Genomic DNA, 10,611 nt, shown 5'->3' with positions numbered 1-10,611 from the left:
CTGTCACATTGTTAATGTGTTTTCTGTTGTTTCCATGGACTTTTAGGTTGTTTTTCTCATTCAGTGTTTTTCTTCTTCTCTGTCGTCATTTTCATTAGTTCATTTTCATCACCTGTCCAGTTAATCAGTTAATCACCCTTCATTGTCTTCACCTGTTGTACCCTCGTCATCCTCTGTATTTAAGTTCCTGTCTTTCTCCCTTCAGTTGTCGGTCAATGTTTGTACATGTTACGTTGTATGGAGAGTGTTACCCTTGCCTGTACCAGTTTTGTTTAAGTTTGATTCTAGTAAAAGTTTGAATTGGAACTTTGGGCCTCAGCCTGTCTTCATCCGCACCATACCCGTGACAGATTGACCGACCAATCTAAAATGGACGAATGGGTAAGAATTTTCGCCCTGGCCAAGGAGAGCCAAGATCTCCCAGCCTTTGCCCATGGAGGGTCGTTTGAGGGAACCCGTCTGGCCAGATTTCGCGGGACCCGTGGAGGCTGCAGTAGAGGCGGTGGTCGAGATGGACCCCGACACCATTCTCCGCTTTGGTCCCTCTTCGACCCTGGACGGTTGACGTCCAGCTCCAAGCCGCCTGCACCGCTGGTCCCGTCCAGCCCAGAGCTTCCTGCGCCAGAGCCCTCATCACTGCCCAGCACAGAGCCCTCATCGCTGCCCAGCACAGAGCCCTCATCGCTGCCCAGCACAGAGCCCTCATCGCTGCCCGGCACAGAGCCCTCATCGCTGCCCGGCACAGAGCTTCCGGCACCGCTGGTTCCGTCCAGTCCCGAGCTTCCTGTACCGCTGGTCCCGTCCAGCCCAGAGCTTCCTGCACCGCTGGTCCCGTCCAGCCCAGAGCTTCCTGCACCGCTGGTCCCGTCCAGCCCTGAGCTTCCTGCACCGCTGGTCCCGTCCAGCCCAGAGCTTCCTGCACCGCTGGTCCCGTCCAGCCCAGAGCTTCCTGCACCGCTGGTTCCGTCCAGTCCAGAGCTTCCTGTACCGCTGGTCCCGTCCAGCCCAGAGCTTCCTGCGCCGCTGGTCCCGTCCAGCCCAGAGCTTCCTGCACCGCTGGTCCCGTCCAGCCCAGAGCTTCCTGCACCGCTGGTCCCGTCCAGCCCAGAGCTTCCTGCACCGCTGGTCCCGTCCAGCCCAGAGCTTCCTGCACCGCTGGTCCCGTCCAGTCCAGAGCTTCCTGCACCGCTGGTCCCGTCCAGCCCAGAGCTTCCTGCACCGCTGGTCCCGTCCAGCCCAGAGACTATTCACGCCATGTATCCACCGCCTGTGTCCTCAGTGACCGCGACTCTGGCCATCATGGCCACAACCATGTGGTGTGTGTGGGCTGCGCACACACTGGAGCCGGTGTCTGTCCCTGAGCCGGTGTCTGTCCCTGAGCCGGTGTCTGTCCCTGAGCCGGTGTCTGTCCCTGAGCCGGTGTCTGTCCCTGAGCCGGTGTCTGTCCCTGAGCCGGTGTCTGTCCCTGAGCCGGTGTCTGTCCCTGAGCCGGTGTCTGTCCCTGAGCCGGTGTCTGTCCCTGAGCCGGTGTCTGTCCCTGAGCCGGTGTCTGTCCCTGAGCCGGTGTCTGTCCCTGAGCCGGTGTCTGTCCCTGAGCCGGTTCCAAATCCTGTCACTCTCCCCAAGTACTTTTTGGGGGGGGGGCTATAGGCCACCGCCATGGCCGCCCGAAGGGTCCTCACCGCCATGGCCGCCCGAAGGGTCCTCACCGCCATGGCCGCCCGAAGGGTCCTCACCGCCATGGCCGCCCGAAGGGTCCTCACCGCCATGGCCGCCCGAAGGGTCCTCACCGCCATGGCCGCCCGAAGGGTCCTCACCGCCATGGCCGCCCGAAGGGTCCTCACCGCCATGGCCGCCCGAAGGTTCCTCACCGCCATGGCCGCCCGAAGGGTCCTCACCGCCATGGCCGCCCGAAGGGTCCTCACCGCCATGGCCGCCCGAAGGGTCCTCACCGCCATGGCCGCCCGAAGGGTCCTCACCGCCATGGCCGCCCGAAGGTTCCTCACCGCCATGGCCGCCCGAAGGGTCCTCACCGCCATGGCCGCCCGAAGGGTCCTCACCGCCATGGCCGCCCGAAGGGTCCTCACCGCCATGGCCGCCCGAAGGGTCCTCACCACCATGGACGCCTGAGGGTCCGTCTGCTCCGCCATGGCCACGCCCTCATCCTGCTCCGCCCTGGCCACCTGCACGTCCTGCTCCGCCCTGGAGGCTTCCTGCTCCAGATCGGCCACCTGTTCATCAGCCTCCAGGGCGCCCACCCTCCCACCCCTTTGGATGTTTTACGGCGCGAGGACGCGCCTGGGGGGAGGGGGGGGGGGTTCTGTCACATTGTTAATGTGTTTTCTGTTGTTTCCATGGACTTTTAGGTTGTTTTTCTCATTCAGTGTTTTTCTTCTTCTCTGTCGTCATTTTCATTAGTTCATTTTCATCACCTGTCCAGTTAATCAGTTAATCACCCTTCATTGTCTTCACCTGTTGTACCCTCGTCATCCTCTGTATTTAAGTTCCTGTCTTTCTCCCTTCAGTTGTCGGTCAATGTTTGTACATGTTACGTTGTATGGAGAGTGTTACCCTTGCCTGTACCAGTTTTGTTTAAGTTTGATTCTAGTAAAAGTTTGAATTGGAACTTTGGGCCTCAGCCTGTCTTCATCCGCACCATACCCGTGACATCACCCTTATATACAAATACTGACACAAATAAGGAGCTTGACCTAAATTAAACAGTAAATTATAACATAACAATTATTAGTGAGTAATGGATATCACCTTTACTGACAGTATATATATAAAAAAAATACTGACAGTAAATTATAACATAAGATAAAATAATATAAAATAACAACATAAATTATTAGAGCCTAGTGAGTAATGGATATCACCCTTATATAAAATTGTGTCAAAGGAGGAGCTTGATTTAAAACAAGAAAATAATTGATTTATTAAAAAGAAGAAAAATTATAATATAAGGGTGTGTAGTTCAATGAGCTAACATTTATCTTGGTAAAAGATAAATCAACCAGTCAGAATGCTTCTTCTTTTGAAGAACCACACTAGCTAATCATGTCACAACTACTGACACACTGAATGCTTTTTTAAACAAGTGTGTGTGCTTGAGAATTTCAAGTATGCTTCTTGGACAAAGAGATACCTTGTCAAATAAATGAGCTCAATGTTTTATGTGAAGAGGGTATGCGACCATAACAATCCACTCGTCTCTGTAATCGACTGCCCCTTGACCTCTGTATCCATGACAACACACTGCCTTTCGACCATCTACTACGTTCAATACACAAAAGTGGGCGTCCTGACGTCTAAAATGTGATTATCTGACAAAGTCTGTGTCAATCAGGAGTCAGAGTGTTTTTAATTTCGGGGTTTATAGTAAATACCCTCCTCTGTATATAATCACATAAAAATGTCAACAAGACTATCGTATAGAGTCCATACATTTAATGACAAATCAAATCACATGTAGACTAGGGAGTCCCACTTCAGGAGCGCTGTGTATTTGTGCATGGCATTTATTTGCTTTCGTTTGATTACAGATTATTGCACTTGGACGGTTCTGAAATAGATGAATTACTCTTGAGGGCTGTGTTTCTTGATAATATGAACATAGTGTTCTTCTCTACTGTCTAACCCTATGATCTATATGAAGTAACAAGCTCTCCTCTTTACAAATCAACGTGTGCCTGAACAGAATGTTAGCAAACTGTTGTATTTTAATTTACATTTATTTGTATAGCGCTTTTCACAATACATATTGTTTCAAAGCAGCTTTACAAAAAAAAATCCACATTACAATTTAGAGTGATCTCTTATCAGACTTTGCCCAAGTAATGCATTTCAGAAATGTACATATACAAATCAAGCAGTTAGCTAATAATGTATTAATTCACAATAGAAACAATGAGCTCATTCAAGTAATAACTACAAGTTGTGATGAATGAACAATATATGGAAAATGTTGTATTGGTGCATGTTGACTCAGTTTACATCACCTGAAGTGTTGGGTCATCTGAAGTCTTCATAAGAGGCTGGAGCTGACGTACTCAGTTACAACAGAATGGGCATCCCGAGATAAAAACAGAAAAGCACATGGAAAATAATTAGCGTAGATGCTGTTCATAACATTAAGCAAAGATAATCTCATTTGATTCTGTTATAACTGGAGTACAAGGTTACGGGATGCATTATGTGAATGCTTGGCTAAAGAGATGTGTCTTTAAAGCCCCGAACATGATCAGGAAGGCTATTCCAGAGTTTAGGAGACAAATGTGAAAACGCTCTCCCTCCTTTAGTGGACTTAAGACATATAGGTACTACTAGAAGCCTAGAGTTTTGTGACCTTAAAGAGTGTGTAGGGCGATAGAAGATCACTGGAGCTAAACTATTTAGGGCCTTGTAGATCAGGAGCAATACTTTGTAAGTGATATGGAACTTAATAGGTAACCAGTGTAGAGCTGATCAAATTGGTGTCATATTATCATATTTTCTTGACCTGGTAAGAACCCTAGCAGCTGCATTTTGGACTAATTATAGCTTGTTCATTGAGGATGCAGGGCAACCACCTCGTAATGCATTACAGTAATATAGTCTAGAGGTCATGAATGCATGAACTAGCTTTTCTGCATCAGAAACTGATGGCATGTTCCGTAGCTTAGCAATGTTTCTGAGGTGAAAGGTGGTGTTATAGCGAACACAATCTCGAAATGGAGAACATGCCCATATGTATACTTTGATATTCGCTATCAAAACATGCATGCAAATTGTGTCAATACATACAATTTACTTAATAACATATACATATTATACTATGAGGTCTCTTTTCCCTGAAATACTCTTTTACCTTCACCAGCTATCAACATTTTAAACCCGTTTACAACAATCATCTATTGTTCACTGCATAATCCAGGGTAGGGTGTATTCATTTGAACGAGGCAGATTGTCTCCGGATCGATTCAACCACTCGATTCATATGGATTGGTTTTCCCATCTCTTTAAGAACTTTTTGAAGCGTCAAAGTGTCAGTTGTGTAGCTGTCTATAGAGGGACAGAAAGCTCTCAAATTTCCTCAAAAATATCTTTTTCACATAGGCTATGTTCCCTTATATGTTTTGATTGACTAGATGAATTTATATTATATATATATATAAATATATATATATATATATATATATATATATATATATATATATATATATATGTATATGTATATATATATGTATATGTATATATATATATATATATATATATATATATATATATATAAGCATTAGCAGCAATACTTTTTAAAAATCACTTTTTATCACAATATTTATTAAAAGCACTTCCAATCTGTGGCCAAGCGAAATTTTGTTGAACTGAAAATCAATAGCCTATGACACGATCACATGATAAATGTGACAGATTTACTGTTTGTTTAATGAGCTGGAAATCTTAAATAGTTACGTCATGTTTCTTTGTTTCAAGTTTCAATTGGATTTTGAATCCAGATAATGTGGTCTCAGACTGTTGGTCTATTGTAGCTGTGAGATGGATAACACTGCCACCGTGTGGATATATGTTGTATCTACAGCACTATTTTTCCCCGCAAGAGAACGGGATGTATGCAGCATGATACTACGTTAATATAAGATTAGATATTATAGTAAATTTAAATCATCAATTGACATTGTGCACGTAATATGAGAACTTTTCATATTAAATATATAATATAAATATATTTATTCAAGATGATGAACATCAACTTGCAAAGATATTTTAGTAATTTTATGGATGACCATGATGTTGCTAATTAAGTTTGTGTGTCTGATACCTGAGCAGTGGTTTAATCTCAAACACATTGCCTCTGTCATAAATCCTTTTGTTGGTGTTGTTTGTTTACTGACCTTCCTTTTTTACTTGAGGCTCCAGGTGAGCTTGTTAAAATTCCACTTCCATGTCAAACAGCGTTGAGCGTACATGAATTTGACTGGCAATAAATGCTGCGGAAATAAATTCAGAGACCTTCAGGGCTGGAAAACAAGATGGAGAATTTGTGGCTCAGATTCATAACAAGATCGGTTGGCATTTCTTCAAGCTCATGTCTACAATCACGCTTATCTGTAGACCACAAATTATCCTGCGGTGTAATAGTAAAAGAGAGCGCAAGCTGCATAAATAACCAATGAGATGATGAGTAGCCTACGGATCTCAGAACAGTTAGTTATTGTGTATTATATAAGGGTTAGTTCACCAAAAACTTTAATTTCTGTCATTAATTACTTTGCTTCTCTTCAGTGTCAGTCTCTGATGCTGTTCATGTTGTAAACAGTGACTGTGCAGCACTTCCAGGTTCTATGTCAGAATGGCAGCTCAGCTTTGGACGGCTCCTGTGTCAGCATCACACACATGCGTGAACAGGCGATCAGAGACTGACACGAAAGAGAAGACATTGTTGAATAAAGTCGTTTTTTTGTGTGTGGCACAAATAGTATTCTCGTTACTTCATAACATTTAAAGTCCGCGTGAACCAGAAGTTGCAAACGACTTTTCTCCAGTGTTGTGACGTATTTCCAAGTGAAACGGAGTATTGAACAGAGGGCAGGGTTTTACTTTAGCGCTCCTCCTCTCCATCTGTGCTCATAGCAGACTGAAGGCCTCATTATACTTCTGCGTCGAACTCACGCCGTAGCTACGTCGTAGGCTGTGTGTAGCGTGTGTAGCTTCGGCGTACCCTGACGTGCACCTCTCCAAAAATGTAAAGCCCAATTTATACTTCTGCGTTGAACTTACGCCGTAGCTACGTCGTAGGCTGTGTGTAGATCACGTACCCTTCGGCGTACCCTGACGTGCACCTCTCCAAAAATGTAACAACGCGTCAATTCTACACGGACGCAAGCGCTGTGATTGGTCTGCTAGAACCCCTCCCTCGGGTTTCACATGCTCCCGCTGCATGAGTAATTGCGCGTTAACGCGGACAACGACGCAGAAGTATAAATTAAAACCAACGCGTTGCCTACAGCGCAGAGACTCCGGCGTAGGTCCGACGCAGAAGTATAAATCAGCCTTAACAATGCGTCAATTCCACGCAGACGCAAGCGCTTGGTCTGCTAGAACCCCTCCCTCGGGTTTCACACTCCCTCTGCATGTGTAAAATTGCGCGTCAACGCGGACAACGACGCAGAAGTATAAATCAGCCTTTATGCTTCTGCGTCAACTCCACGGCATAGCTACGCCGTCACTCCTCGTGGCCGTTTTATGGTTCTGCGTCGGGTTGCGTTGCATCGCGGTGCATTTCACCACCAGAACGCTAGGGTGGTGGTTCTGAATCTCTTTACTAGTTTGTTTTGGTTCCGTGCGCTGGTTCCGCTTTTTCATTTCCGACAATGACGAGCGAAAGAGAGAGAGTGTTGTTGCAGCTGGAGCTAATCGACGTTGAACAACAAATGATTTTATTGCAAATGTTTAATTGCAGAAGAAAAAGAAAACGTCAGCGAAGGTGGTCTGTACGTCCTTAACTTGATCCATCGTTGAAACAAACAGTGCAGTGGTCACTTTAAAAATGGCGGTACAGCGGGAGGGGGAAACCGGAAAAGCTACACTCCGGAAATGATGTATAATCTGACCAATCACAGCCCTTGCGGTCTGCAGCACCTCGGCGCGTAGTTAAATTTTTTTGGAGGTGCACGTCTAGCTACGGCAGAGGGTTCGGAGATGGATTCGCGGAGACACAGAGGGGTCTGCGGGGGTACGCCGTCGAGACGACGCAGAAGCATAAAACAGGCTTAATGGTTTGAGGGGAGTGGTTAAGCGTTTTCAACCCAAGCCATCAAATTGACGTAATCAGAAAAGGAACGCCATTCCAGACCGGAAGTAACATTTCAGATTTTGATTAAAGATTACCACGACTAAAAAATTTTTCCGGTGTATTAACTTACACGGATTAATTGTTCACCACAAGACAAATAATATGCACTAACAAAGTAAATAGGGTCAATTTTGATTTCATGTCGACTTTGAACCACTATAGTCACATGGACTATTTTAACGATGTCTTACCTACCTTTCTGGGCCTTGAAAGTAGTTAATGTTGCAGTCTATGTGGGGTTGTGTTCAGAAGCTGAATGAAGGTCTTACAGGTTTGGAACAACATGAAGGCAAGTAATTAATGACAATTTTTATTTTTGGGTGAGCTAACTCTTTAATATAACAATCTGAACAAGGAGAAATGGATACATAGAAGAAAATCTGAAGTTGAGAAAACTCAAACTGGAGGCAACTCAGCTTGAGGACTGAGTATACTCATACAAACTCACCAACAGCAGGTTACAAAGAACAAAGCTAGACAAGGGACAATAGTTACATGGCTATTTACTACTAGGGTGTTCGACATCATCTGCGGCTGGATGTAACCGATCGGCGAGAGTTGCCGCGTGCAGGAGCTGCAAACGGAGACCTGAAGTTGGACACTCTCTGCTTCACGTAGTAGCTATAGTGACCGATCCCGTGGCGGTGTTTGCATACTTTACCACAGCTGAAGTTAAATAAATGCAATATTTGTGAAATACACACGTTTCAGATACGTTTCCATTTAATACTTTTTAATACAGCATCTGTTTGTATAAGAATAAATTCAACATAAGCCTATACCTATACCCGAAAAGAGATTTGAAAAGAGATTTTACTGTTATAAAAAACAGATTTGTAAACATTAGCTACTGAAACTGAAGGTGTTCGAATAAACACGAAACACACGTGATCATTGTCATGTGGTGAATCCGGCCAATCGTGGAACAGCTGTGTCGTCATCAGAGCTCATGCAGCTGCTCTTGAGAAGCTGCGCTTGCTGAGTCCTGCGGCTGCTCTCGAATTGCTCTCGCCTACTTTGATGGCATACGTCACAGTCACGTGGTGTCGGCGCTCTATCAAGTCGGACAAAATTTCTAACCGGCATGCACTGCTTCAAGTCAGCCACCGATCGGTCTGCGCAGAGCTGCATGAAGGCCCTGTCCCAAATGGCACCCTAAGCACGCGCAGTCTTCCTCTGAGTCCGCACTTTCGTGACATAATACCGCTTTGATGGCATATGTCACAGTCACGTGGTGTCGGCGCTGTATCAAGTCGGACAAAATTTCTAACCGGCATACACTGCTTCAAGTCAGCCACCGATCGGTCTGCGCAGAGCTGCATGAAGGCCCGAATGAAGCACGCATGAAGCACGCATGAAGCACGCATGAAGCACGCATGAAGCACGCATGAAGCACGCATGAAGCACGCATGAAGCACGCATGAAGCACGCATGAAGCACGCATGAAGCACGCATGAAGCACGCATGAAGCACGCATGAAGCACGCATGAAGCACGCATGAAGCACGCATGAAGCACGCATGAAGCACGCATGAAGCACGCGCGGTCTTCCTCTGAGTCCGCACTTTCGTGACGTAACACCGCTTTGACTGTCGAGAAGAAGTCTGCTGTGGAGTGCGCATTAGTGTGGGCTTGGCAAAGTGCGCATCGAGGGTGCAAATGACAAATGGGACACGGTCTCACGGACTTAACGGACAATATTGCAACAATTAACAATTGTTTACAATTAACGGACACGGCAGCCATTGTAAATCCACAAGACCGAAAGTGCATATGAATTGTGCCATTTGGGACAGGGCCAAAGTCGAACAAGCCTAAAGACTAATGACTAATAAGAAACATCTGAACATAATGAATCAATAGACCAATGAGAAAACAGAACTGAGAAACACATGAACACCAAAACAAACCAATCAGAACGTGATACAAACAGGAGGAGCACATGGCAAGATCACATGAGGGCAAGGAAATCACATGCCAAACAGGAAGCAAAAGGAACCATGACTACTCGATAAGACATGAACCATTAACATGAAAAAAAAACAAAAAACAGACGTGACACGCAATCAGTACAGCCACCCAAAACAGCACAAAAAGTCCAGAAGGGGGAGCAAAGATGGTTAGGTAGGAGGGATGGCGGGCCAGACCCGTGAAGGGGAACAGAAAATGGATCATGGAGTAGATGATCCATGGATCCCTGGGCCGTGGAGTAGTGGTGGGCCGGACCATGAATCAGAGGCGAATCAATGTTGAATCAGGGGGCACTCAGTGGAACTCAGGCCTGGGCAGTCCTCCTGGCCGTGAAATAGGGTGTGAGTAACAGACTTCATGGTCATAACATATGGCACAGTGAGTTCAGGGACTCTGTGGTCATCACATGTGGCACAATGAGTTGCCTCCACCTCTGGAGGAGCTGTAGCGGTGTCCACTACCTTGGGAAAGTGTATGCGCTGCTGATGGATGCAGGACCTCAAAGACTACTGGACTTGAAACCACAAGACTTGAAAGCACAGGACTCAGCCATGACGTGACGAGACTCTGGCGTGGATGGTATTGCAGGGCCCCTCGTCCACAATTCCCACAGTAAGTGATGAGCCACATAAGGCATAGTCAATGTATTAGGCTAGAGTCCCCGAATCACCACAGGCATCAATAATTCAAAGAGTCAATAAAAATGACAGTAATTAGGTAATTGAAATTACACTGATATAATAGTTTGATATAAAGTAGGTCTATGTTTGAGACTATATAGACTATAGA

This window comes from Phoxinus phoxinus (assembly GCF_949152265.1).
Source record: "Phoxinus phoxinus genome assembly, chromosome: 15".
Classification (NCBI taxonomy): Eukaryota; Metazoa; Chordata; class Actinopteri; order Cypriniformes; family Leuciscidae; genus Phoxinus; species Phoxinus phoxinus.
Note: the sequence above shows the minus strand (reverse complement) of the source record.